The following is a 26,947-nucleotide window of genomic DNA, read 5'->3' on the forward strand; positions in this document are numbered from 1 at the left end:
GACACTACAGTTATGATGACTTTAAACAGATCACCATGGAAAAAAAAGTGTTTAGCTCTGCATCTTTACCTTGCTTTCAAATATATGTCATTTAGAATGGTAACACATGAGTATCAGTATTAATAATCAAAGATATAAATTTATCTATTTAAAAGGAATCAGGAGCCAAATATGAGGTGCAGACACTTAAAACCACACAGATGTGGAGCCAGGCCATGGGGACTCCTGACTCCTAACTACTGTCAACATTGTTCCTAATATATCAAAGAATAATAGTCAAGCAATTTGTATTTTATATGTACATATATCTATATAGATACTCACATATCTATCCTACTATATATGTGAATTATATATGAATTCATATATATATGAATATATAATTCACATATATATATATGAATCAAGTTTTATATTTTCTGCTTTACCATAAAAGTGTAACAAAATTTCAGTCTCTTATTCCACACACTGAATATTTCCAGGGAGGCTAGTGGAGATTTATAGAGGAAGTTTTTATTTCACAGATAAAGAAGGGAGTTCTAGAGGAGTACAGCAGTGACATTTGCATGAAAAAGCCAGTAAGAAAGCATTCAGAGAGAAATCGACTTTGTGTTTAATCTCATCAAGTCACTCAGAAATATCAAACCAGTCTGGACAAACTTTCAACTCCAAATAAGAAGTTAACAAAAAAAAATTAAAAGTCTAAAACTCAGAAAAGTGTTCTTTAGTCATCAAACACACAGAAGGTATGTTCTAGAAAGACAAGGTAGAAGGAACATTAGTTTCTATCATCTTTTAAAAAATGCCCCAGAAATGAAAATGATTAGAAATGTCCAGGGAACCAGCTATCTGTTCCTCACTTAGTTCCTGTGCTAGTTGGCTGGCTGACTAGTGGATGTGGTAAACCAACCAGTAGAATTCTTTGTGAAGGAAATTAATGGTATGAAAACATGGTAATTAACCTTAAGCCTCTAGTAATTAACCATAAATAAACCTGACTGTTCAATTTATTCAGATTTCAAGGGAAAGAATCCACAGACTGCAGTGGGTTTAGTGAATCAATGGGTCCATCTACAAAACATTTTTGCTTTTGAAAAAAAATTGGCTACTGCCCCGAAAAAAAGGTGTTTGACCAAAGTATTTGAGTCAATGGCTTCCTGTAGACAGCCTCTATTAGGGGTGTGACACAGTGGTCAACTGTGAAGCAATCTGCAAAAGAGTTCAGCTTGGGTAGATTCAAGGCAATGTTTGAAATAAATGTTCATCTTGAAAATGTTTACCTTAAACTAAGAATGGCCTTCCTGTTTTATTTTGAAATATGCTTTTCAGCTGTTAAAATGCCATTACAGTCAATATTTGCTTACCTAATTGGTTTTATAAAGCAAGTATTGTCCAGATGTTGCTTTAATGCTCTAAGTACTCCATTACGTACTGGACAAAAAAGACAAACTTCTTTTACACTGCAAATGTCACATTTTTGTAACACTGATATCAAGTAAACTATTTTGATATTAATGTACATTAATGTATTAGCTAATGTACCAGATTACTATTACAATACATTATCAGGCCATCATCCATTCTCACAAACTTAAATGCACAGGTGAACAATTAACCAATCCCTATAATTCTTTCCAACTAACATGTAAACCTGAAAATACTGTTGCAAAAAAGAGTATCTCACATTTTAATAGATTCCACTCTGCCTGAAGATATTATTGTCTGATCTCAACTAATTGTGATTTTGTGTTTTCCTCAAGCTTCTGGTATTTCCACCAGGAAAATTCCTCATTACCACTTGCCAAATTCTGTGGCTATGTCCTTTTCAAAGTTAACTATGTCCCTGTACCTCTTTTCCCATCCCCACTATCATTCCTGGTTGGAGTCTATCATCTACCTAAACATTTTCAAATGCTTTTGCAACTGTTACCCAGCCTAAAGGCTTCATCTGTCCCAGTTCACACTACAAGTCATCATCTTAAAAACTTCCTATTTCCCTCTTTGCCAAACAGACAGACACAATTCCATACACCATTGCTTGACTACATATACCTGATGCTCCAGCTAAAACAGAGTATAAGCTATGGTGTCTCAAAGAAGAGATTCCACTTCCCTACTTCTTTTGTTTCTCTTATTCCTCCCCAAACAGGCTTGCCATTCTCCTACTCAATTCCCTTACCCAATGTAGCCTTCACAGGACTTTAGCTTCCTATAATAATCTTTCATTCCTCTACTCTTAGACCACCTCATCCATTCTGGTTATTTTAGCCAGTCATGTTTTGTTTTGCAAAATCCTTCATAATGTAGCTTGTATTGATGATGATGATGTGATGTGTGTGTGTGTGTGTGTGTGTGTGTGTGTGTGTGCCGTGCCCAACTCCTGAGGTTCTAGGAAGGGTTTTAGTACTGCTCTTTTAACAAGAGTAGCTTTGCTTGGAAAAGAATAAAGTTTGGAACCACTGACATATATTATCACTCAGCTTTTAAACTCTTATTTAAGAACTACAGAGAAAAGGAACTTGTTTTAATGTGCATCCGAAGTGTCTTGCACATAATAGGGGATCAATAAATATTACTAATTGAAGCTTTACCTTTAGTTAGTCGAAATATGAAAATCCTAAAAGGAAATATAAATACTTAATTTTAAAAAGTACTTTTATATCACACATAAGAATAGATTGTGAAAGGGTTAAACAGTGAGTCCCTGACCTATGACAGAACAGTATTTAGTCACATCAACAGAAATATCATGTCATCCGTGTTTCTACCTAATAGGAGGATCATCTTTTTAGCCTGCAAGCCAGGCAGGATTTTCTCACCAAAAGTAGGCCAATTTAACTTTTCCTAATCATGTCACAAATAGACATCAGAAATGGGAAGAATCTACCTGTGGTAGATAAAAATCATTATCTCTATCTGTATCTATATCTGGCTTTGTCCCTCTTACCTGACCAGAGCTTCAAAAATCCTTGGCATTTCCTAAGTGATAAGGAGTGCCTTTGTTATGCTAATAAGGCAACACTTGGTAGGCCCTAAATACCTTCAAATAGACCAACTCAAACTGGGAAGGAGAGACAGGCTGGGGGCTGGAAATTGAGTTCAATCATACAGTCAATGATTCACTAAATCATTTATGCTTGTGTAATGAAACATCAATAAAAACTTTGGGCACTGAGATTCAGTGGAGGTTCCTGGTTAGTGAACACACTGATGTGCTGGGAGTGATGTACCTAGTTTCAGAAGAAGAGAACATGGAAACTCTACATTCCACCCCACCAACCAGCTTTGCCCTATGCACCTGTTCATTTGGCTGTTCCTGACCTGTAACCTTTATAATAAAACTGTAGTCAAAGGTATAGCACCTTCTGTGAGTTCAGTGAGTTGTTCTAACAAATTATCAAATCTGAGGAGGTTATGGAAAGCCTTAAGTTTTTAGCCAGCCAAGCAGAAGTGAGGGTGGCTTGAAGATACCCAAACTTATGGCTGGCATCTAAACTGGAGGCAGTCTTATGAAGAACTTTACCTTTAACTTGTGGGGTCAGTACTAACTCTAGGTAGTTAGTGTTAGAATTGAATTCTAATTCGGTTCAACTGGGATGTCAGAGAATTGGTGTCAGAATACAGTACTGCAGTTAGTTGGAAAGTAGTAGCTCAGAAGACAAACATAAAGCACAGAAATGAGAGACAATGTTGTATGAGGCCTGGCAAAGAAGAAGGCAGTAGCCCCAGGATAATATGCAATTAAAACAGAAGTTTTTTCAAGAGCAATACAGAAATGAACCTTCTTAGTAAGAAAAATTTGACAGTGATTCTGAGAAGTAAATTTTGCAAGAGGCAGAAGGCAGGCTGAGAAGCACAAGTTGACTCCATCATCTTAATCCAGAACAGCATGAATTTGTACCTAGAAATTGCCATGTAAGACAAAGGAGGGGTGTGTGTGTGTGTGGTGGGTGGGTGGGTACAAACTGCATCTGGATCACAACAAAAATATTTCTCTTAGCCACGTGGACGAAGGATATTTTACTTGTTCTAAAATTTGGACAGAATGAGGATCAATATCTGAACCATTTCCTTATTGTATATCATCATGCTTAAATTAACATCTCAGTAAAATAATTGTCATTTCCATTCCACTGCATGTGTTCAGTCATTTTAAGCTAAGACTTTTATTATTTCCCTAAAGTAAGAATTACAAAGCCTCTCCAAGCATTACTATAAATAAGTATGTGGACAAGCAAATGATCATAATCAAAATTTTGGTACCCACAGTGGGTAAGAGCAAATGTATATTACCTCTTACAGTATTGCACCTCAACCAGGCTTATTTGTGTCTGAATGCTTTATACATTCCACTTCTCTTTAGTAAGAGTTCACAAATTGAATAAGCACTTTTAAAGAAAACAATGAACACATACATATATACACACATATATATACATAAATACAAACAAACAAACCTGGAACTGATTTCAAGTTGTAAAGGGACAAATTGTTTTGGTTCCGGAATGCTGGAAGGAAATATATTGAAAACAGCAACTATTGATTCAAATAGCAAGTTTTCCTGCTGAAAATATGCAGGAAGTGGGAGTGATGTGAATGAGTGTGTAAAGGGGCATTATGTCCTGTACTTGATGAATGAATAGGCTCAGTTGGCCATTATCAAACCATCATGGGAACCATAAAGCTTACCCTTTTCCCTTTCTTACAGTCTGCTAATCCTTAGAAACATGAAACATTTTTCCCTGGTCATTGTCAATGTCTTTAATATTTCCAACTTTAGGGGAAAAATTACTAAAGAATTTTTGCTTTAAAAATATATTTTAAGCATTGGTTTTATAAGATCCCAGATTTTCTTTTAAAAATCTCCAAAGATCACCAAACAATATTTTCAACAAATTCTTATAACAATGCTAATCTGAATTCACTTCAGCTGTTCAGAAAATACATGCCATCAATTTCTCATGTAAGGAAGTATGAACAGGAACATTTCTTCCTTTCTTTTTTTTTATTTTTATTTCTTTTAAAATTTTTATTTATTCATGATAGTCACAGAGAGAGAGAGGCAGAGACGCAGGCAGAGGGAGAAGCAGGCTCCATGCACCGGGAGCCTGATGTGGGATTCGATCCCGGGTCTCCGGGATCGCGCCCTGGGCCAAAGGCAGGCGCCAAACCACTGTGCCACCCAGGGATCCCCCCCTTTATTTATTTTTAAAAGGATTTTAATTATTTATTTGATAGAGAGAAACCATAAGTAGGCAGAGCAGCAGGCAGAGGGAAAGGGAGAAGCAGGCTCCCCGCTGAGAAGGGAGCTGGATGTAGGGCTTGATCCCAGGACCCTGGGATCATGACCTGAGCCAAAGGCAGGTGCTTAACTGACTGAGCCACCCAGGTACCCCAACAGGAACATTTCATGGCCATAAAATCTACATAAAATTTTTAAAATATGCAAATCTTTGGATCATGAACATAACCACAAATTCCTAAAACCTGATCTGCTATATAGCACAATACTTTATAATATGTGATAAAATTAAGTGTCAACTTGTCTGGGCCACAGTTCTCAGATTTTTTATCAAACATTCTAAATGCTTCTGTAAGGCTATTTTTGGATAAGATTAACATTTAAATTGATGAACTTTGAGTAAAGTAGATTGTCCTCTATAAAGTAGCCTCATCTAATCAAATGATGACTTGAATAGAACAAATGACTGACCCCTCCTAGGGACAAGAAGGAATTCTGCAGTAGGCAGTCTTTGAACTTGAACTGTAGAATCGATTCTTCTCTGGGTCTTTAGCCTGCTAGCCCACCCTGCAAATTCTGGACTTGTCAGCCGCCATTATCGCATGAATTAGTTCCTTAAAATAAAGTTTCCGTAAAAGAAAGTTTCTTCTATATACATATACATTCTATTGATTGTGTTTCTCTGAAAGACACTGCCTAATACATAATAGAAACAATAAATGGTTAGGTTAAATGGGCAAAAGTAGAGTCAAACCTAAAAAGCTTAACTTCTAGCTAACTAAATATTTTTGAAGAGAATTATATACAGTATAACAAAAAGTTACCCTAGTCACAAATATCTTTAAATACAGAAAACTTCCACTTCTGCCATTCAACATAAATTTTTTAAATTGTTATTAAAATTAATAAATAGAAAGATGTACCATGCTCATGGACTGGAAGAATTAATATTGTTAAAATGTCCATACTACCCAAAGCAATCTACAGATTTAATGCAATACCTATCAAAAAAACAATAGTATTTACAGAACAAATAATTCTAAAATTTGTAGGCAACCCCCCCATAGCCAAAGCAATATTGAGAGAGAACAAAGCTACAGATATCATAATCCCAGATTTCAAACTATACTACAAAGCTGTCATAATCAAACAGTATGTTACTAGCACAAAAGTAGAAACATAAATCAATTGGAACAGAAGAGAGTCCAGAAATAAATCTATATTTAAATAGTCAATTAGTCTACAAAGAAGGCAAAAATATACAATAGGAAAAAGTCTCTTCAACTAATGGTAGTGGGAAAACTGGAGAGCTACATGCAAAAGAATAAAACTGGACTCAAATATCAAAATAAACTCAAAATGGATTAAAGACCTAAATGTAAGATAAGACCTGCAACCATAAAACTCTTAAAAGAAAACATAGCCAGTAATCTCTTGGATATTGGCATTAGCAATATTTTTCCAGATCTGTCTCCTCAGATAAGGAAAACAAAACAAAAAATAAACAATTGGGACTATATCAAACTAAAAAGCTTTTGCACAGCAAAGGAAACCATCAACAAAATAAAAAGTCAACCTACAGAATGGGAGACGATATTTGCAAATGATATATCAGATAAAGGGTTAATATCTAACATATATAAAGAATTCATATTCAACACCAGAAAAATGATTAAAAAATGGCCAGAGGACCTAAATAGACATTTTTCCAAAGACAACATCCAGATGGCCAACAGACACATTAAAAGATACTCATCTTCACTAATCACCAGGAAATGCAAATCAAAACCACAATGAGATATCATCCAACATCTGTTAGAATAGCTAGCAACAAAAAAGACAAAATATAAGAAATATTGGCAAGGATGGAATCTTGTCTCACATTAAAAACTTTCATCCATTTTGAGTTTATCTTTGTGTATGGTCCAAGAGAGAGGTCTAGTTTCATTCTTCTGCATGTGGATGTCCAATTTTCCCAGTACCATTTATTGAAGAGACTGTCTTTTCTCCAGTAGATAGTCTTTCCTCCTTTGTTGAATATTAGTTCACCATAAAGTTGAGGGTCCACTTCTGGATTCTCTATTCTGTTCCATTGATCTATGTGTCTGTTTTTGTGCCAGTACTACACTGTCTTGATGACCACAGCTTTGTAGTACAACCTGAAATCTGGCATTGTGATGCCCCCAGCTATGGTTTTCTTTTTTTAAATTTCCCTGGCTATTCGGGGTCTTTTCTGATTCCACACAAATCTTAAAATAATTTGTTCCAACTCTCTGAAGAAAGTCCATGGTATTTTGATAGATTGCATTAAACGTGTAAATTGTCCCTGGGTAACATTGACATTTTCACAATATTAATTCTGCCAATCCATGAGCATGGAATATTTTTCCATCTCTTTGTGTCTTCCTCAATTTCTTTCAGAAGAGTTTTTAGGGTATTGATCCTTTACCTCTTTGGTTAGGTTTATTCCTAGGTATCTTATGCTTTTGGGTGCAATTGTAAATGGGATTGACTCCTTAATTTCTCTTTCTTCAGTCTTATTGTTAGTGTATAGAAATGCCACTGACTTTTGGGCATTAATTTTGTATCCTGCCACCCTGCCAAATTGCTGTATGAGTTCTAGCAATCTTGGGGTGGAGTCTTTTGGTTTCTATGTAGAGTATCATGTCATCAGTGAAGAAGGAAAGTTTGACTTCTTCTTTGCCAATTTGAATGCCTTTTATTTCTTTTTGTCGCCTGATTGCTGAGGCTAAGGACTTCTAGTACTATGTTGAATAGCAGTGGTGAGAGTGGATATCCCTGTCTTGTTCCTGATCTTAGGGGAAAGGCTCCCAGTGCTTCCCCATTGATAATGATATTTGCTGTGGGCTTTTCGTAGATGGCTTTTAAGATGTCGAGGAATGTTCCCTCTATCCCTACACTCTGAAGAGTTTTGATCAAGAATGGATGCTGTATTTTGTCAAATGCTTTCTCTGCATCTATTGAGAGGATCCTATGATTCTTGGTTTTTCTCTTGCTGATATGATGAATCACATTGATTGTTTTACAAGTGTTGCACCAGCCTTGCATCCCAGGGATAAATCCTACTTGGTCATGGTGAATAATCTTCTTAATGTATTGTTGTATCATATTGGCTAGTATCTTGTTGAGAATTTTTGCATCCATGTTCATCAGGGATATTGGTCTATAATTCTCCTTTTTGGTGGGGTCTTTGTCTGGTTTTGGAATTAAGGTGATGCTGGCCTCATAAAACGAGTTTGGAAGTACTCCATCTCTTTCTATCTTTCCGAACAGCTTTAGTAGATTCCATCAAAATCCTAGAGGAGAACACAGGCAACACCCTTTTTGAACTTGGCCACAGTAACTTCTTGCAAGATTCATCCATGAAGGCAAGAGAAACAAAAGCAAAAATGAACTATTGGGACTTCATCAAGATAAGGAGCTTTTGCAAAGCAAAAGATACCATCAACAAAACTCAAAGACAACCTACATAATGGGAGAAGATATTTGCAAATGACGTATCAGATAAAGGGCTAGTTTCCAAGATGTATAAAGAACTTATTCAACTCAACAGCAAAGAAACAAACAATCCTATCATGAAATGGGCAAAAGACATGAAGAGAAATCTCACAGAGGAAGACATAGACATGGCCAACAAGCACATGAGGAAATGCTCCGCATCACTTGCCATCAGGGAAATACAAATCAAAACCACAATGAGATACCACCTCACACCAGTGAGAATGAGGAAAATTAACAAAGCAGGAAATCACAAGTGTTGGAGAGGATGTGGGGAAAGGGGAACCTTCCTGCACTGTTGGTGGGAATGTGAACTGGTCCAGACACTCTGGAAAACTGTGTGGAGGTTCCTCAAAAAGTTAAAAATAGACCTGCCCTACGACCCAGCAATTGCACTGCTGGGGATTTACCCCAAAGATACAGATGCAATGAAACGCCGGGACACCTGCACCCCGATGTTTCTAGCAGCAATGTCCACAATAGCCATACTGTGGAAGGAGCCTCAGTGTCCATCGAAAGATGAATGGATAAAGAAGATGTATGTATACAATGGAATATTATTCAGCCATTAGAAACGACAAATACCCACCATTTGCTTCAACATGGATGGAACTGGACGGTATTATGCTGAGTGAAATAAGTCAATCAGAGAAGGACAAACATTATATGGTCTCATTCATTTGGGGAATATAAAAAAATAGTGAAAGGGAATAAAGGGGAAAGGAGAAAAAAATGTGTGGGAAATATCAGAAAGGGAGACAGAACATGAATGACTCCTAACTCTGGGAAACAAGCTAGGGGTTGTGGAAGGGGAGGTGGGCGGGGGGTGGGGGTGACTGGGTGACGGGCACCGAGGTGGGGACCTGACGGGATGAGCACTGGGTGTTAATCTATATGTTGGCAAATTGAACACCAATAAAATAAATAAATAAATTTGTAAGTAAAAAAAAAGAAAGAAAGAAATATTGGCAAGGATATAAAGAAAAGGGAACCCCTATGTATATAAAAGAATAAGATCTTGCCATTTGCAGCAACTTGGATGGCCCTAGAAGGTATTATGCTAACTGATATAAGCCCAACAGAGAAAGACAAATACTATATGATTTCATTTATATGTGGAATCTAAAAAACAAACAAAAAACTTAAATATACTCATAAAAACAGAGAACAAAATAAATTGGTGGTTGCCAGAAGGGAGGGGAATGGTAGTTGAGTGAAATAGATGAAGGAGATTAAGTACAAATTTCCAATTGTAAAATAAATAAGTCATGGGGATAAAAACCAGCATAGGAAAGATAGTCAATAATACTGTAATAACACTGTATGGTGACACATGGTAAGTATACTCAATCATGGTGAGCACTGGGTAATGTATTGCCGAATCACTACGCTGCACACCTGAAACTAATATATTGTATGTCAACTATACTTCAGTAATAAATTTTTCTTTAAAAGACAAGAAATAACAAGTATTGGTAAGGATGTGGAGTAAAGGGAACCCTTGTGCACTGTTAATGGGAATGTAAATTGGTGCAGCCACTATGGAAAATACTATGGAGTTTCCTCAAAATATTTAAAATGGAAATACCATATAACCTAGTAATTCCACTTCTGAGTATTTACTCAAAGAAAATGAAAACACTAATTTGAAAAGATATATGCACTCCTATGTTCACTGCAGCATTATTTACAATAGCCAAGACATGGAAGCAACCTAAGTGTCCATTAGCAGATGAATGGATGAAGATGTAGTCCATATATACAATGAACACCACTTAACCATAAAAAAGAATTAAATCTTGCCATTCACAACATAGATGGACCTAGAGAGTATTATGCTAATTGAAATAAGCCATACAGAAAAAAAAAAACAAAAACTGTATCATTTCACTTCCATGCAGAATCTAAAGAACAAATAAAAATAGACTCATAAATACAGAGAACAAACTGGTCGTTGCCAAAGAAGTTAGAGATGGAGGGGTAAGAAACATAGGTGAAGGAGATTAAGAGGTACAAACTTCTGGGTATAAAAACGATAATAAAAGGGATGTCTCTCATGAATAAATAAATAAATTTTTATTATTTATTAAATTTATTTTTATTATTTTTTATTTCAAAAAATAATAAAAGCACATTGGCTTTGATAATGGTTTCAAACAGTATTTTTAATACGTACTAACATAGGTATCTTCCCTTTTCTTACCAGTTTCCTTTCTTCTGGTTAGACTATTTTGAGTTTCCTGTGGGTAATTAATTATCCTGCTTGAGGTTGATCTCATATGGTAGCTCAGAGTTAGGCCTGTCTGCATATGGAATGCTCCTACATGGGGTAAATGGAAAATTCATAGGTCCTGCAGTGTAGCTACAGATAAAGAAAGGTTCAATAGCCTTGGTATAGGCACCAAGAAAGTGAGATGGCCTAAGTATAACGCAATGAGAATTTTAGAAGCCAGTACTACACATTGGACCAGTGGTAACAGTTTGTTAAAGAGGTTGTTTTTGCCTTACACTCTACTAGAAATGCTTCCTGAGCTCTGTGGTTAATCCTTCTTACAGATGAAAGGATAAAATTTTGTTGGTCTCTTAGTCCCGGGGTCCTCTCACCTGGCAGATTCCTCATTCCATACAGACTACCATCATTACCATCTTGAGCAGATTGGAAACAGGAACCTGGGCTCATTCAGATATATTCCATAACCACTGAAATATTCAGGGATGGTTATATGACTCCAATCAGGACAAAAAAGTCACAACCCCAGGACTACTTCCAGGCAGGTCAGCAAATAAAAACTTTTTTTTTTTTTTTTTTTTTGGTATTGTGACACTGCAGAGATGTGTCCCCTTTTCTATCAGCCATACCTAAAGTCATATCTACCTCCTGGAATTCTTGGTCAAATGGGCCAGTAAGTTCATGTTTCGTTTAAGACTGAGTTAAGTTTGTCACTTGAAAACTGCAAAAAGCATAATTCCCTTAGGTAACTTTACCCAGAATTGTATCTAGAAGTTACAACAAATAAAACAGAAGCTGAGTATCTTTAAACACGTATGAGTTACTTTATTCTTGTGACATCAGGTACTTTTAGGCTCAATGGCAAATAAATGAAGGTTTTAGGATATTTGCTCGTGAGAATGGAATCTGATCTGAGCAAACACTTGGTATACTCACCTCATTTTCAATCTATTCTTTACTTTCCATTAGTCCTTCCCACAATTGACTCAAGATAGGTGAGGAACAGGTTTAACACAAAAAACAAAAAACAGGAAAAAGTGACTGAGACCCTACTTTCTCATCCCCAAACAAGTACCAATACTTTCACGTTTGTCATGTTGAGTGTGTTTGTTAATGCAAGTGTATTATCAAATTTAGAGGCCATGTTGCAGTGCAGGGAAACTCCTTCCTTCCCTCTGTATGCTTTTATTATAGCCACATTAGCTCATCATTTTCTTCCTTTTTTTTTTTTTTTTTTCATTCACTAAATGATTTACAGTCTTCAAAAGAAGACTGTCTTGCGCAGGAAAACAAGCAAATGACTTTAGGGTGTACGTCTGCCCTTAGGAAAGGTGTTGGAGGCATTCCTTCCCTAGGCTGTAAAACTCCTACACTGTGGGATTATGTTACCTCAAGGAGCACCAAGTCTAGTGACATGTCCTGACATCTCCAGGGAGCAGAAGAAAAGGCATAGCACTGTCTGTTACTCTCCACACACGTGTACTTCTTTTTTCCACACACTTGTAGGTATAAAAGAGCACATGAAGAGGGCATGAAACAGCACAACAACAAAAAAGGAGGACACAGAAGCAGACACTAAATGTTTTTGTAAAGAGATAAATGACTGTTAACATGAGCCATACTTTTTTTTTTTTTTTTTAACACCACAAATGCACTGGCATGATTTTTTTTAAATGTCATGCACTCTGAGCTTCCTTAAGCAGTGACAGTGTTAAACCACTTGGAAGGAGGAGTGGCAGTCCCTTTCTGCTGGGAGTTGGGTACAGTTCAGTAAGTACAAGTTTCAACAGTCACAGTATAAAGTGGCAAAAAAGAGAATGGAAAAATGACAATGTGTGGATGCTAGACACTTGAATGTGTTCAAGGAAGTTGTAAACTTTCTTTTGTAGATGGTTCATGATGAAAATACTCTTTACCATATGCTTGCCTTCAGGCAGGGAAAGGACTAGATACATATTTTTAAGCCATTTCCAGCTCTAAGTCCCAGTCATTACTAAAATGAAGAAAAAGAGCTGCTGTTGACTGAACCAGCATGTTTTTCTCTGACTCATTCACATTATGTGGAATTGGCTCAAAGAAGAGAACAGATGTGGGTCATCAGGGTGCATTGCCGACTTTTTGGCTGATCTAAGTAAGCTAATCTTCTATACTCTGCACTTGCAGATGTGTGGTAATATCTAACATTCAACACTTCAAAACAATAGGAGAATAACTACTGAAAAGAACAGAAAAAAATATTTTTTAACTTTTTTTTAATCACTTTGATTGTAAAGCATGTCTAGTAAAAATCTGCCCCAGACACAACTTTATCAAGTGCCATTTTACAGTAAGTTAAAGAACAGAATAAAATGAATATTCTTTTATTTCTCCCCAGAAAGACTGATTCTCTGTGTTTGCATTCCTTGGCCATAAATTACTAACTCCTGTTATTTTTGTTTTCCAAGAGAGAATTAATCTGAAAGTATAATTTTTTTTTTCCTGGAGATATTCTGCTCACTTTCTGGCTGTGTACAGATAAGCTGTGTTTCTGAATTGATAAAAACCAGATTGTTCAACTACTGATGAAATGTTGATAATACCAAGAAAATTTTACATATTATAAAACTCAATTAGAATTCCTAGCAACGTGCAGGACTTTGGCCATTTGCATTCACTGAGGTTAGGCATGTAGTCACACATTGTCTTGAGAAGCATGGATCTAGCCCAAAGCACAGCCAGTGTCAAATCAAAACATACTTAAAAGAGTACAGATCCCCAGATTTTCATGACTTAAGGCCAGATAGGTCCTTTGAGAAATTTGCATAACTCTGTTAGAAATTAATAGAGGTTGCAAAAACACATATTCAGAGGAAAATGTTAACCTTACGCAGCTCAGAGGTTCAGAGATTATTCTTTAGTAGCTGATTATTTAGAAAACGTTCTCTGACATGGCTAAATTGTTGTCAAAAACTAACCTCCATGCTTCCGAGCCAAAGTATAACACGAAGACAGAGTTTGGGACCCACAGGAACAATAGCTGTATTGCTTTGCCCAGCAAAGGAGGCTGCAGCAGGCTCGGGCCTTCAAAAACACTGCAAGCCTCCCTGGAGGAAGGGACTGGGGTGTTTCATAAGGAAATACAAGCTCTAGCTGGCTTCAAAGGAAATTGTGTACGTGCTACCAGCCTCCTTTGTCATGTCTTTGGGGTGGTACCAGGTTCCTGAAACAAAAGGGTAAGCAGGGAGGAGGGGAGGTTTGTAGAAGAGAGGAAAAAGCTGACTTTAAAATTGAGATTCACTGAGGCATTAGTGCAGCCATTTTGATTTGTGTTCAACTTTATGCTTTTAAGTGGTTTCAAAATACCTAGACTCTTCTGCTGGCAGTTTGGGAGGTTAAGGAGCAGAACTTTCTCTTCATATTCACTGAGCTAATATCATGACCAGTATTTCAGAATAGTGTTTGGCTGTTGTGATACTCTCTTCTTGTTTGCTGCTGCTGTTGTTATCAATCAGAGACTAGTCATAACAATCTTACAAAGTCAGTATTTGTAATTTCTTTCCACAGATGAAGAATGTTTGAAGAATTAAGTAGTTTTCTGAAGTCATACAGCAAGTTGGTGTCAGTCAGGATTCATACACAAGCCGATATACCTTCTGGAATGTGTGCTCTTTCAATTGTACCAAGATGTATAAATGACTCGTCACAAACACGTTGGGATTAAACCCAGGAGAGAGGGTAGTGAATTCCTGAGGATCTGTCCAAAAGGTGGGTCCTCCAACCAACTTAGTCCCCAACACTACAATACCCTTTAGACTTATCCATACCCAGAGGTAAAAAAAGAAATTAAAATCTAAAGGGAGAAAGAATGAGAGAGGTTGAACGTATAGGTCCTTATGATGGGGGGAACAGAGGACTAGCTGAGGACAAAGCACGAGCCTGGAGCAGCACACTGACAAGTACTTGAAACAGGCAGAGGGACATTCCTCTACAAACTCAACTGCCTCCATGTTAATACTTGGCTAAGGGCAAATGGCAATCTTAGCCTGACCCCCAGGATCCTGTGAGTCTGTTTTAATGTATAAAAATTCCTTTAGAAATTTCCTTTATCTCTAAACCCCCAAGAAACATGTTGGCAATCATCCCCCAAGCACACAACCCACTGATATACATCTGAAGGGTCTCATGATTAAGGTTTAATCAGACAATAATACATGATCTTTCCCCAACAATAGCTAGCACCCTGGAAACCTTGCTTCCAAAATTCCTTAGAGAGTACACTATCCCCAAACCCCTCCCAACTCCCAGGTGTATAATCAGCCACCCCTCACAGGCCTGGGGCAGCAGCTCTTCCTGCCCATGGGTCCTGTCCCCAGGCTTTAATAAAACCACCATTTTGCACCAAAGATGTCTCAAGAATTTTCTTGGTTGTTGGCTCCAGACCTCACCTATATTCCAAAACTTCATCATTTAGATCAATCAACTCTTCCTAACTGCAATTAGAACTCCAAATAGATTTCTCCAACCTCAATCCCATATGAAAGAAGCAGAGCTAAATCCTATTATTCATTAGATTGATCCAGTTCATTTTAATCTTTCAATATATAACATAATTGTGATGTATTTGGTTTAGGATTAAAATAAAACACTCTTCTCTCACTCTCCTTTGTTCTCAATCTTTCTTTTTCTGAAAAATGTAGGCTGTGGTGCGAGAAACCACCACACTGTTAATCACAAATGAGAAAACTGAATGTTTATTCAAAGGCAGTAGGTTTATAAAACCGGGTGAAGAATTTATAAGGTGTAGACTTCTTCTGACACCTGACAGCTTGGATTTCTCTGCCTTTTTTGACACTGAAGTATGACGAGATTAGTTTTCTGGACCTTCCATATGTCTTTGCCAAACCCATAATATGTAGAAACCTATCAATGTGATAAATAATATGAGAAACAAATCCTGGGAAAGGGATTAAATTTGGTGGGGATTTCCTTCAAATAGCCAAATTCATCTTTCTCAAAAGAAGCAGAGGAAGCTGCTAATGTTGCCTTGGAAAATTTGAAAGTGAATTATGTTCACTTCTCTTTACTTATTCAAATATCTCAACTTCGTTAAAGCAAAAGGACTCAAAACATCCTGTGATTGAAAGGGCAGATTTTTTTCAGTTACTTTTTCCCAACTGATTAAAAAGAGAAAAATCACATTGCAAGTCATAAACAGAAGTGATATAAGATGTTTCTCCCAAGTAATAACAAAAGAGTTACAAACAAATGCAAAAAGGGAGACACTAAGGGAAGAGGAAGAAAAATTGAGGTCATGAAGAAAAAGTGGTTCTGAACAAAATAAAGTTTCAAGACATTAAAAAATGCACCAGCAACTGTGATTTATAGTGTAGTAGTAAAGAGCACAGGCTCAGGCTCTTTATAGCTGTGTCATCTTGGGCAAATTATTCCATCTTTCCCCTCTTTGCTTTCCTTGTTCATATTAAAGCCATACCTACCACAAATGTTGTGGTAGAGATTAAATAATTTGATACTTGTAAAGCTCTAGAATTTTACATAAAACATCGTATTACATAAATGCCCCCAAAATGCCACTACTTCGTTTATTAAACTTTAGAACTTGAATTCAAAAGGAATCTACTATTTAGAAGGCTGCTTAATGTATTGAATTCTGTATTTCCAACTCTTCTCATGTCATATTGCAGGGAGAAAGGAGAAATAATGTAAATCTGGGTTCATCATCTGCCTTCCTGCAGTTGATTCATCACTGACTTTCTCACATTTGTTTTAGAAGAATATTGACTTTCAAAGTGATGTAGCAATGAGCATCACGGTTAACTGGACCCTACATATCTCAGGGGGTTTTGATTCCTTTATCTCACGGTAATTTATTAAATTACTATTATTATTATTATTATTATTATTATTATTATTAAATGTTCTTCTTCCAGAAAATAAACCTTTATGTTAGGAATGACAGTGGATTCTTTGTGAAGGGGTGTGTGCAAAAAAAATGCTAATATGGAGGAGAAGGAAAACACAGCTGATCTATCGTTCACTGGAATGATACCTACATGTCCACATTTGAAGTTTGGTCTAGAGCAGTGGTTCCCAAACTTTAGCATGTATGAGAATCACCTGGAAGTCTCCTTAACAACGGATTGCTGGTTCCAATCCTTGGAATTCCTGATTTAGTAGGTCTGGGGTGAGTCTAAAAATTTTCCTAACACTTTCTCAAGTGATGGTGATTCTGGGGATCACACTTTGGGAACCTTTACTCTAGATCTAATAATAAAGTCACTTCGGGAGTTTATTTTTATATAAAATACCAATGCCTTTAAATTAGCATCTGGGGGTGGGGGTAGGTCTGAGCATTTATTTGCATTAAAAAAAAAAAAAAGAGGGATCCCTGGGTGGCGCAGCGGTTTGGCGCCTGCCTTTGGCCCAGGGCGCGATCCTGGAGACCCGGGATCGAATCCCACATCGGGCTTCCGGTGCATGGAGCCTGCTTCTCCCTCTGCCTATGTCTCTGCCTCTCTCTCTTTCTCTCTCTGTGACTATCATAAATAAATAAAAATAAAAAAAAGAAAAAAAGAAAAACCTCCCCAAGTGACTCTATGGTAGCACCAAGATTGGGAACTCCTGGTCTAGAGATACAGTTGTCAAGGAGGATGGATGCTGAATCAGGTTCCCCAGACAGCTTTTCCAATTTCTCCTCACCCTATCCCAAGACTAGATGATGCCCTGCGAAGGGAGAGAAAATAGTTTTTAATTTTTTCTTAGAGTTAGTCTCAGGATCTCTTCAGTCAAAATTACCTTTATTTATATAAATAAAGATCCCCTGCCTCACCCAGGAGCTGCAAAGTCCCAGATGATCTACACACCACACCAGTGTTTGAAAATTACTGCTCTTGAGATAAGAAGGAACAGGTTCTAATTCTTCCTTGCAGATTAGTGAGTTGCACTGAACATCATAATTCACATAGTAATAATTGGTTAGTTCCAAGTTCAGTGGCACCAGCCCTAGAAAGGTGAAAGAATCAATAAAAGAAGGAAGGTAAAAAGGGAAGGGGAAATGTGCAGAGAGAGAAAAGGGAGTGCTGAGGTCAACTCCTCTCTCCTTACCAGAACCAATAATTACCCAGCTGGCTTCTCTTTTAATTTACCCTGGCACACGGGATGGAATGTGTTCTGCTGATACACATTTCTGAAGCACCAAGCAGGCTCTGCTGACAGCTGGGTTGGTTGCTGTCTCAACACAGAGCAAAAGAATTTTGCAAGGAAACATTTTTCTTTATTTCCCCCTCTAAATGGGGAGAGGAATGCCATATGTGAGGAAAGACAGGATGCAGACATGATTATGTAAGGTAGTAAAAGCAAGAGACTAGCCTCAGGTGAAATATTTAGGAAGGTAATTCTTGAGGAGAAACCCTCCCTTATGAAGCTGTTTAACCTCTTTTATTCAAAATCTAACTCTATTACTTGTATATATTATCATGCTGCTGATGACGATTTCACACGCTATTTTTTGAGTAGCTCCAAAAAGACAAAAATGAATAATGAATCTCCCATCACTTGGAAAGATAAGGACTGCCAATGGTGGTGTCGGCCACTGTCATTCTCTATATGGTTTGTCGGAGTTGGCAGTTTTGTCCCTAGAACTGTGGGTCTTCTGATGCCTTTGTGTGAAAGGGGATGCCCACTGTTAGCTGGATTCTAGGTGAATCTCTTGGCTGATGTTTTCCATCAGCTCACAGCTTGGTTGTGCATTGGCAGCCTTAGACAATGCTGCATATTGCTGGGCTTGGCAAAAGAAAGGGTAATCAGATCTACTTGGTAAAATCTGTCAAAAGGGTGTTATATCCCAACACAGTGTTTCTAATGAGATTCTCATATAACTAAAGACTCTAAAATTAAAAATTATATCAATTATTAGTGCTTTACACTCTCCTAGACAGATTTTTCTCCATGCATGCTGTGTGTGGTCACTATAACTCCTTAACAATGATTTAAGATTTTAGGATGAAAATATGTGAGGTACTGAAAATTCATCTAAGTATATCAAAGTTGCAAAGTGAAATGATTCCCCTGTGACTTTTCCTTAAACTAAGAGGAAGTCGAAAGAGCTTGTTTTCCTTCCACTTTATCTGAAGTAACCAGAAGGTTTTATTTTTGTTAACTTATCAGATTTACTAAGATTGTTCTCATCTAAAATAAAACTGATTCTGGGAAGATTGCATTCTCCTATGTTGTGCTATTGCTCAGCACTGTAGAAATTACAACTACTATACCAACATTCCCCATCTTTTCAGTAATCTAGTCCATTGTTTGTCACTATTACTCTGAAAAATGTCTAGAAACTTCTGGAAAGCATGCACAGAATGGATTTATATGTGCAGGGATAAGAATAAAGAAAGGAAGAGAGTGAGTTGGCACACTTTCCTTTAGGAGCATAAGATTTAAGATAGCAGCAGTTCATATCTGTGTCAAGAAAGGACTACTTGCAAATTCAGAACAGAAGCCTAGTTTTTATTACCTTTTGTAAAGAGAATTTCTTTCTTTCTTTGATAAAAACATAGATTCTGACTACACTCGTCAGAATGGGAAAATATTACTTGAGTTTCCCACTTACCATAAATATAATGAAGTACAATTTATACACTTTTGTTTAGATAAAAGGACTATCATTTACTGACATAAACTCATGATTTTAATGAGTTTCAAAAAATCTTTAGTAAAAATGTCGTGAGTAGCTAAGTGATAAAGAAGCAAACATGATGAAAATAAATGTATGTAAAAGGGAAATTAAAAGCTTTCTAATTTCCAATGCAAAGTATACATATACAGTATGTGCTATAGGAAAAGAGTTTTTCTAGAGCTAGGTTTTTCTTTTGATGACACCCAACAAATATGTATGCCACTTTCTCCAGGCTGTTTTTGGTTATTTATTGCCACTTTAGCCATAAAATGTAGTATTAAATAAATGTCACATTACTAAAAACGGATGGTTTCTAATTGGCTAAACTATTGGGAATATAAAAAAGTATGTGTGTTTTAAACCAATGGTATGAATTAGTATTTTACCTTTGAGAGTTTTTGAATAGCAGGTGGAATCAACATACTGTTTTGGTGTGGCAGTCCATAGAGTATTTTCTGTAGACCTCTGGGGGTCCCTGAGACTTTTCTGGGGTTCGTGAGGTCAAAATTATTTTTATAATTACAACCAAATGTTATTTGCCTCTTTTGCTTTGTTGACATTTGCACTGATGATACAACAGCAAAGGCAGGCAAAACTGCTTGTGCCTCTACACTAAGGCCACTGCATCAAACGCCATGTCTACACATTTGCAATTTTGTAAAACAATGGTTTCAATGAAGAATTTCCTTTAAGAAACAATAACAACCATGTCAGTTTTCCTAAATCTTGACACTTTTTAAATATTCTATGTGATGTAACAGCTAGTACACATAAAGCACTTCTGCCATGTAATGAAGGGCAATGAATGTTCCCAAGTAATAGCACATGTGCAATTTTTTGAGTTGCTAACAGAATAAGCTTCCTTGTTTCCATGGAATACTACTTTTACTTGAGAGAATGATTGGCATACAAGCTATCAAGATGCAGATTTAGGCATTTGGCTGATAATTTCTACAAAATCAAAGAAGTATGCCAATCATTCCAAGAAAAAAAAAAGATTTTTCAGACTGGTTGCCAATAAAATAAAATTAAATGAGTAAAAAAATTAGAATTTTGAAAACTCACATTTGCCACCATGAGTTTGATAGTTCTCAATACCGAAGGCATTTTCAAATGAGCTCAGTGTGTTATTTTAAGAAAAGTAATTTTTATATTGTATAGCAAAATATGTCAACATTTAAGAGGGAGGACTGCATTAACTCAGAGAACCAAGAGTTTTCAACAACAACTATATCATTTTACAAAACCAAGCATGGGTAAAAGTGCAAGAGAGACCAATAGATTGTAATGCATAGAGTAAATAAAGTTTGTTAATATGCTTTAAGATCCCATATACAATTAAACATTAAGAAACTATCACTTGTCGAGTTTTGGTGTAATATCAAAGAATACCCACAATTAACTGAAAATGTTATTAAAATACTCTTCCCTTTTCAAACTAGATATCTGTTTGAGGCTGGATTCTTCATATACCTCAACCAAAGCAACATATTATGAAAGACCAAATGCAAAGCAGATATGAGGGAATCAACTGTCTTCTACTGAGCCAGACATTAATGAGATTTGCAAAAATCATGAATATCATTATTTTCTTAAAATTATTTCACTGATGTTATTTTATTACTTTAAAATAAACTATAATATTTTAAAAATTCTTTTTTTTAAAGTAGATGCCACACCCAGCATGGAGCCCAATGTGGGGCTTGAACTCATAACTATGAGATCAAGACCTGAGATGAGATCAAGAGTTGAACACTTAACTGACTGAGCTACCCAGACACCCCTACAATATTTTTTAATTCTTAAGAATTTCTAACTCAGTAAATATAATAAATATAATCTCCATAAATAAGTTTTTGAGGTCCTCAATAATTTTTAGAGGTATAAAGTATTAGCGAAACAAAAATATTTGAGAACCATTGCCTAGGATTATCACTCTCACTCTCATTCTATGAACAAACATTGATTGTGACATATGTAGAAGTAGTTTCAGAAGGGTAAGTAGTCAGAAAACTATTATGGAGTTTATTTTATTTTTATTTTTTTAATTTTACTTTTTTATATTACGGAGTTTAGATCATTCAGAGACTTAGCAGATATACATACCTTATTAAGTACTTCCAGTAACTTGTTGATCATTACATACTAGGTTTCCTTCTGAATTTTTATTCAATCCTATTCAGTAAAAGTGCATTACTGCTATCCCTCCTTGGCAATTTAGACCTAAGTTAAGAAAATATGCCTTTTTCTTGAAATATCTTAAAAATAAATTTCTCTTGGGGTGCCTGTGTGGTGTAGCTGGTTAAGTGGAGGACTCTTAGTTTCAGCTCGGGCCATGATCTCAGGGTTGTGAAATCGAGCCCACTCTCAGGCTGTGCACTCAGCAAGGAGTCTGCTTAAGACTCCCTCTCCTTCTCCCTCTCCTCCTCCTCCTCACTCTCTTTCTTGAAAGAAAGAAAGAAAGAAAGAAAGAAAGAAAGAAAGAAAGAAAGAGAAAGAAAGAAAGAAAGAAAGAAAGAAAGAAAGAAAGAAAGAAAGAAAGAAGAAAAGAAGAAAGAAAGAGAAAGAAAGAAATTTCCCTTGACATAAGTGAAGAAATAACACAGGAGAAAAGTCAGAAGAAAACTAATTCAAAGAGGCCACAGAATAAAAGCCAATGTAATGAGTTTGGTGAAGGTAAGACTGAGATAAGAGAAAAAAAAGCAGAAACTGCTTCAGTGGACTTTAATAAATATTGTAAAATATATTGATTAGAGTGATGCTTTTCACTGTTGTTTATATACTTGAGCATAAATCTAAGAGTCAAGCAGAAGATTATATATATATATATATATATACACACATATATTTTTTAAATACTTTATTTTTAAACAATCTCTACACCCAATGTAGAGATTCCTTACAATTCCAAGATCAAAAGTCACACATTCCACTGACTGAACCAGCCAGGCACCCTGGGGCAGAATATTTTAGATACAAAGCTGATTGCCTATGGGTAATAAAAGATGTGTTCATTTCTGCTTTCATTTGAATGCTGTGCCTTAGGACAAGGAAGAAAGAAATGGTGAATGAGGGATACCTGGGTAGCTCAGCTGAGTGTCTGCCTTTGGCTCAGGGTGTGATCCTGGGTCCAGGGATCGAGTCCCACATTGGGGTCTCTGTGAGGAGCCTGCTTCTCCCTCTGTCTATGTCTCTGCCTCTGTCTATGTCTCTGCATTTCTGTGTATGTCTCTCATGAATAAATAAATAAGATCTTTAAAAAAAAAAAAAGAAATGGAGAATGAATTGGTGATTGTGCCAATGGTGCCTGTACTGCTCTGAGATAGAAGTCAAGAAATAGAAGTCCTCCAGTTATTTTAACAGAAAGAATTTAATACAAAGGATAGTGAGGTGTTATGGAGGAAGAAACTACAGGAAATAGCGACCACGCCCTAACGAGGAAACAAATGGAAGAGTTTATTAAAACATAGAAGCTTGGAGGAGGAACCCTGAAGAGTTGGGACCTAGACCACTTGAGAAGGGGTGTTGTTTGACTGATATTGTTTCCCTAGACACCGGAGGAGAGAGCACCACTGAGCTGGGACCCAGACTTCTTTGCAGCCCCACTGGTGCTAATGCCTGAGAGGCAAAGTGAGTTGACCTCTAAGAAAAAAACAAAAAGAGTTATGTCTGGGAAAATTATAGAATCTTTAGGCATCCGTGCTTGTGTTACCTTAGAATTGAGAATATTACTAGGAAAAGTAAAAGGGGGCTAAAAAAAAAGATATATTGTACATAGGATTACATATATGTTAGACTCAAATGCCAAGGACAAAAAATAAATGATAGAAAACCAAAGGTGATTCAACTGTCAAAAAATTAAACATGAATGCAGCATAGTCTATTGACCTAATTTTCAGTATTTAAGATGAGAAAGAAAATTATGTGATGAGATGTATAAAAATATAAAACATATAGGACATATATAAGCAAGGATGAATACAAAAGTATGTCAAACCTACCAAAATTGTTTCTGAAAAGTATTTAAAAGGATCCAGAAAAACAGAAATAATGAAAAAAAGATTAAGAAATGGGTAATTTTAAATGTGTAACAAGATAATGATCCAGAAAGAAAGAGATGAACTATATATAAAGAAGATATTATAGTAACAGAAGAAAGTCTCCACTCATCTTCTATCTTGTTACCACTTTCTGTATCAAGTACTCTTTAATCCAGAGAGTGGTAAACAAATATGTTTTAAAATGTACTTAAAGCCATGAAATGACAGCCAAAGAATACTTAATTTAAAGAAATCCTATTCTCTCAGACCACATGAATTGCTTCCCAGACAACTGAAAAAATGCACAGGTGTGATTATATAACCAATGTATGAGATCTTTGAAAATTGAAGAACAGAAAGAGTGTCAGAAATTCCTTTTTCCTGGTCATCTAAGAGCAAAAGGAATGAATTCCACTATAGTTCAGTAAGTTTGATATACATGTTTGCAATTTTAGATCTTAAAAAAAAAAATTGTGATGCCAGCAAATACCCAAAGAAAAGTCATGATAAAATAACCTCACATTTTTTAGAATATTTTATTTACTTATTTGAGAGACAGTGAGACAGAGCATAAGCAGGATAAGGGGCAGAGGGAGAAGTAGACACCTCAGTCAGTGGGGAGCCCGATGCAGGCTTAATCCTGAGACTCCAGGATCATGACCTGAGCCAAAGGCAGATGCTTAACTGACTGAGCCACCCAGGTACCCCAGCTCATTAACTTTTTTTTTTTTTTAAGATTTTATTTATTTATTCATGAGAGACACACACAGAGAGGCAGAGACATAGGCAGAGGGAGAAGCAGGCCCCTTGCAGGGAGCCTGATGTGGGTCTCAATACTGGGATTCTGGGGATCACGCTCTGAGCCAAAGGCAGACACTCAACCACTGAGCCACCAAGACATCCCCAGCTCATTAGCTTTTAAACAAGATTGTCAGGGGACAGGAAACATCATGGATATACTGTAATTTGAATTAAAGAATGTATTTGATAGAAACTCTCTTGAGATCCGTTTTGAAATGAAGAAATGTCAGTAACATACATTCCTTGTAGAAACTAAGCCAATGGGTACATGTTAATAGACAACCTACAGGAAAGCTAAATTCACGTGCTATTGACCAGTGACTTGAGGAAAGACATGGAGGCGGGCTCATCAAGCTTGTAAGTAACATCATAATGGAAGGGATAGCAAATATATTGCATCTGGATTCAGTGGGATCTCCAATTAACAGAATGTCGTGATGAAGCCAAGAGATGCACTTTATCATGTGTAATATAAAATTATGCCTTTTATTTTTTAATTACATATTGCAAGATATGGCAGTTCAGGTCTGAAAACATTTGCTCTGAAAGAAGACTGAAGAGTTCAGTTGACCACAGTGAATGTTCAACTGACCATAAGGACATAACATACTGTGAGGTTATTTGAACTGATATAGTCTGAATCCAGGTGTTGTCGAAAGTAAGAGGGATCATCTTACTGTAATATCCAATGTCAGGCTACTTGAAGACAACAGTCCTGATGTAGCGCACTGACAAACTGAGGTTTATTTCAGAGATGAAATAAACTAAAGGATGTCTAGAGACTCAGAGTTCGTGGGTTCATTGGCGTTTTGTCTAAGAAGACGAGAATAAACTGACTAATCATCTACAAATATTTGAAGGTCTATCTTATAAAAAGTTTATTCTGAGTTTCCAAGACCCTAAATAAGGACCACTGTGAGAACTTACAGAAAATACCCTGGATGGTCCTGTAAGAAGCCTTCCCTAATAAAGCCAGCAGTCTCTCAATGGAACCTCAGTATTACTGATGATCGAGGTCAGGTCCTATAGAAGGATTCCTTAATTTGGTGGAAGCTAGACTAGCTTTAAAAAAAATGTTTTTAAATACATGCATAGTAAGCACACAATGTCATATTTGTTTCAGGTATACAACATAATGATTCAAGTTCTCTATATCATATGCTATGCTCACTATAACTGTAGCTACTATTGGTCACCATACAACGCTATTACGTATCATTGACTATATTCCCCATACTGTGCCTTTTATTCTTGTTACTTACTTATTCTGGAACTGAAGCCGGTATCTCCTTCTCCCTTTCATCCATTTTGTCCATACTTCACCCCTTTCCCTCTGGCAATGATCGGTTCGTACTTATAGGTCTGATTCTGCTTTATGTTTATTAATTTGTTCGTTTTTTAGATTTCACATATCTGTGAAATCATATGGTATTTGTCTTTCTCAGTCTGACTTTTTTTCTAAGATCTCTACTAGTTAATATTTCTCTAATTTTATATAGTCAACAATATCTGGACGCATCCAGCTGTGTAGTCAGCAAGTTTGTATACTCAGACTTAACTACTCTTCATTCCTATAATATCTAAATGAAACAGGATAAGTTGAGGATATAGCTGAATTATGTGAGTAATAGCAGCTATGGAAACCCAGGTAGAAAAGGGGAGGAAATAATAACAACTTCAGATTTATCATAAAAGCTGTGTTGATTTTAGTCCACAAAGGGATCTCATTATTACAGTAATAGGAAAACAATCAAGAGTCAATTACTCAGCCTTGAAGGTAGCAAACAAATGTACTGTGTTAATACAGTTGTCAAAGCCAAATCTTGCTAGAGCAAAATTCTATTTGAGTTCCACACACCTGGTTTTTTCTACTCTGGGTCTTAAAATCCTAACCATAATAGACACATAGAGGCCGACTAGCTCAGATATCAATTTCATAGGAGTCTGTACTTCTGGAATTTATGAAGAAAGGATTAGTGAGAATGGATGAAAAAGCCTGAAGGTAGGGTATCTGGGTGGCTCAGTCAGTTATGCGTCTGCTTTTGACTCAGGTCATGATCTCAGAATCCTGGGAGCTCAAGCTCTGTGTCAGGCTCCCTGCCCAGTGCGGGAGTGTGTTTCTCCCTCTGTCCCTCCTCTCCACAGCCCCCTCGCTCGCTCATGGTCTTTCTCTCTCTCTCAAATAAATAAATAAAATCTTTTTTTTTTAAAGCGTGAAATGTCTTAAACTTCAACACAAATACATATTACAATCCCCAGGAGAGCTCTGATGTAAATTTGCTAGTCAACCCCGTATAAGGAACCAGGTAAAGCCTTTAGCCAAAGAGATGAAGGCGATGTTCTCTGGGTAAATTTTAGAGACTTTTCTTCTGCTGTTCTTGTCTGGTGATCTTCTTTTGTGTGCCCTATGCAATTCTTTTCTCTTGTTGGTATCTCCTGGA

The sequence above is a fragment of the Canis lupus genome, chromosome 27, assembly GCF_003254725.2.
Source record: "Canis lupus dingo isolate Sandy chromosome 27, ASM325472v2, whole genome shotgun sequence".
In the NCBI taxonomy this organism is placed as follows: Eukaryota; Metazoa; Chordata; class Mammalia; order Carnivora; family Canidae; genus Canis; species Canis lupus.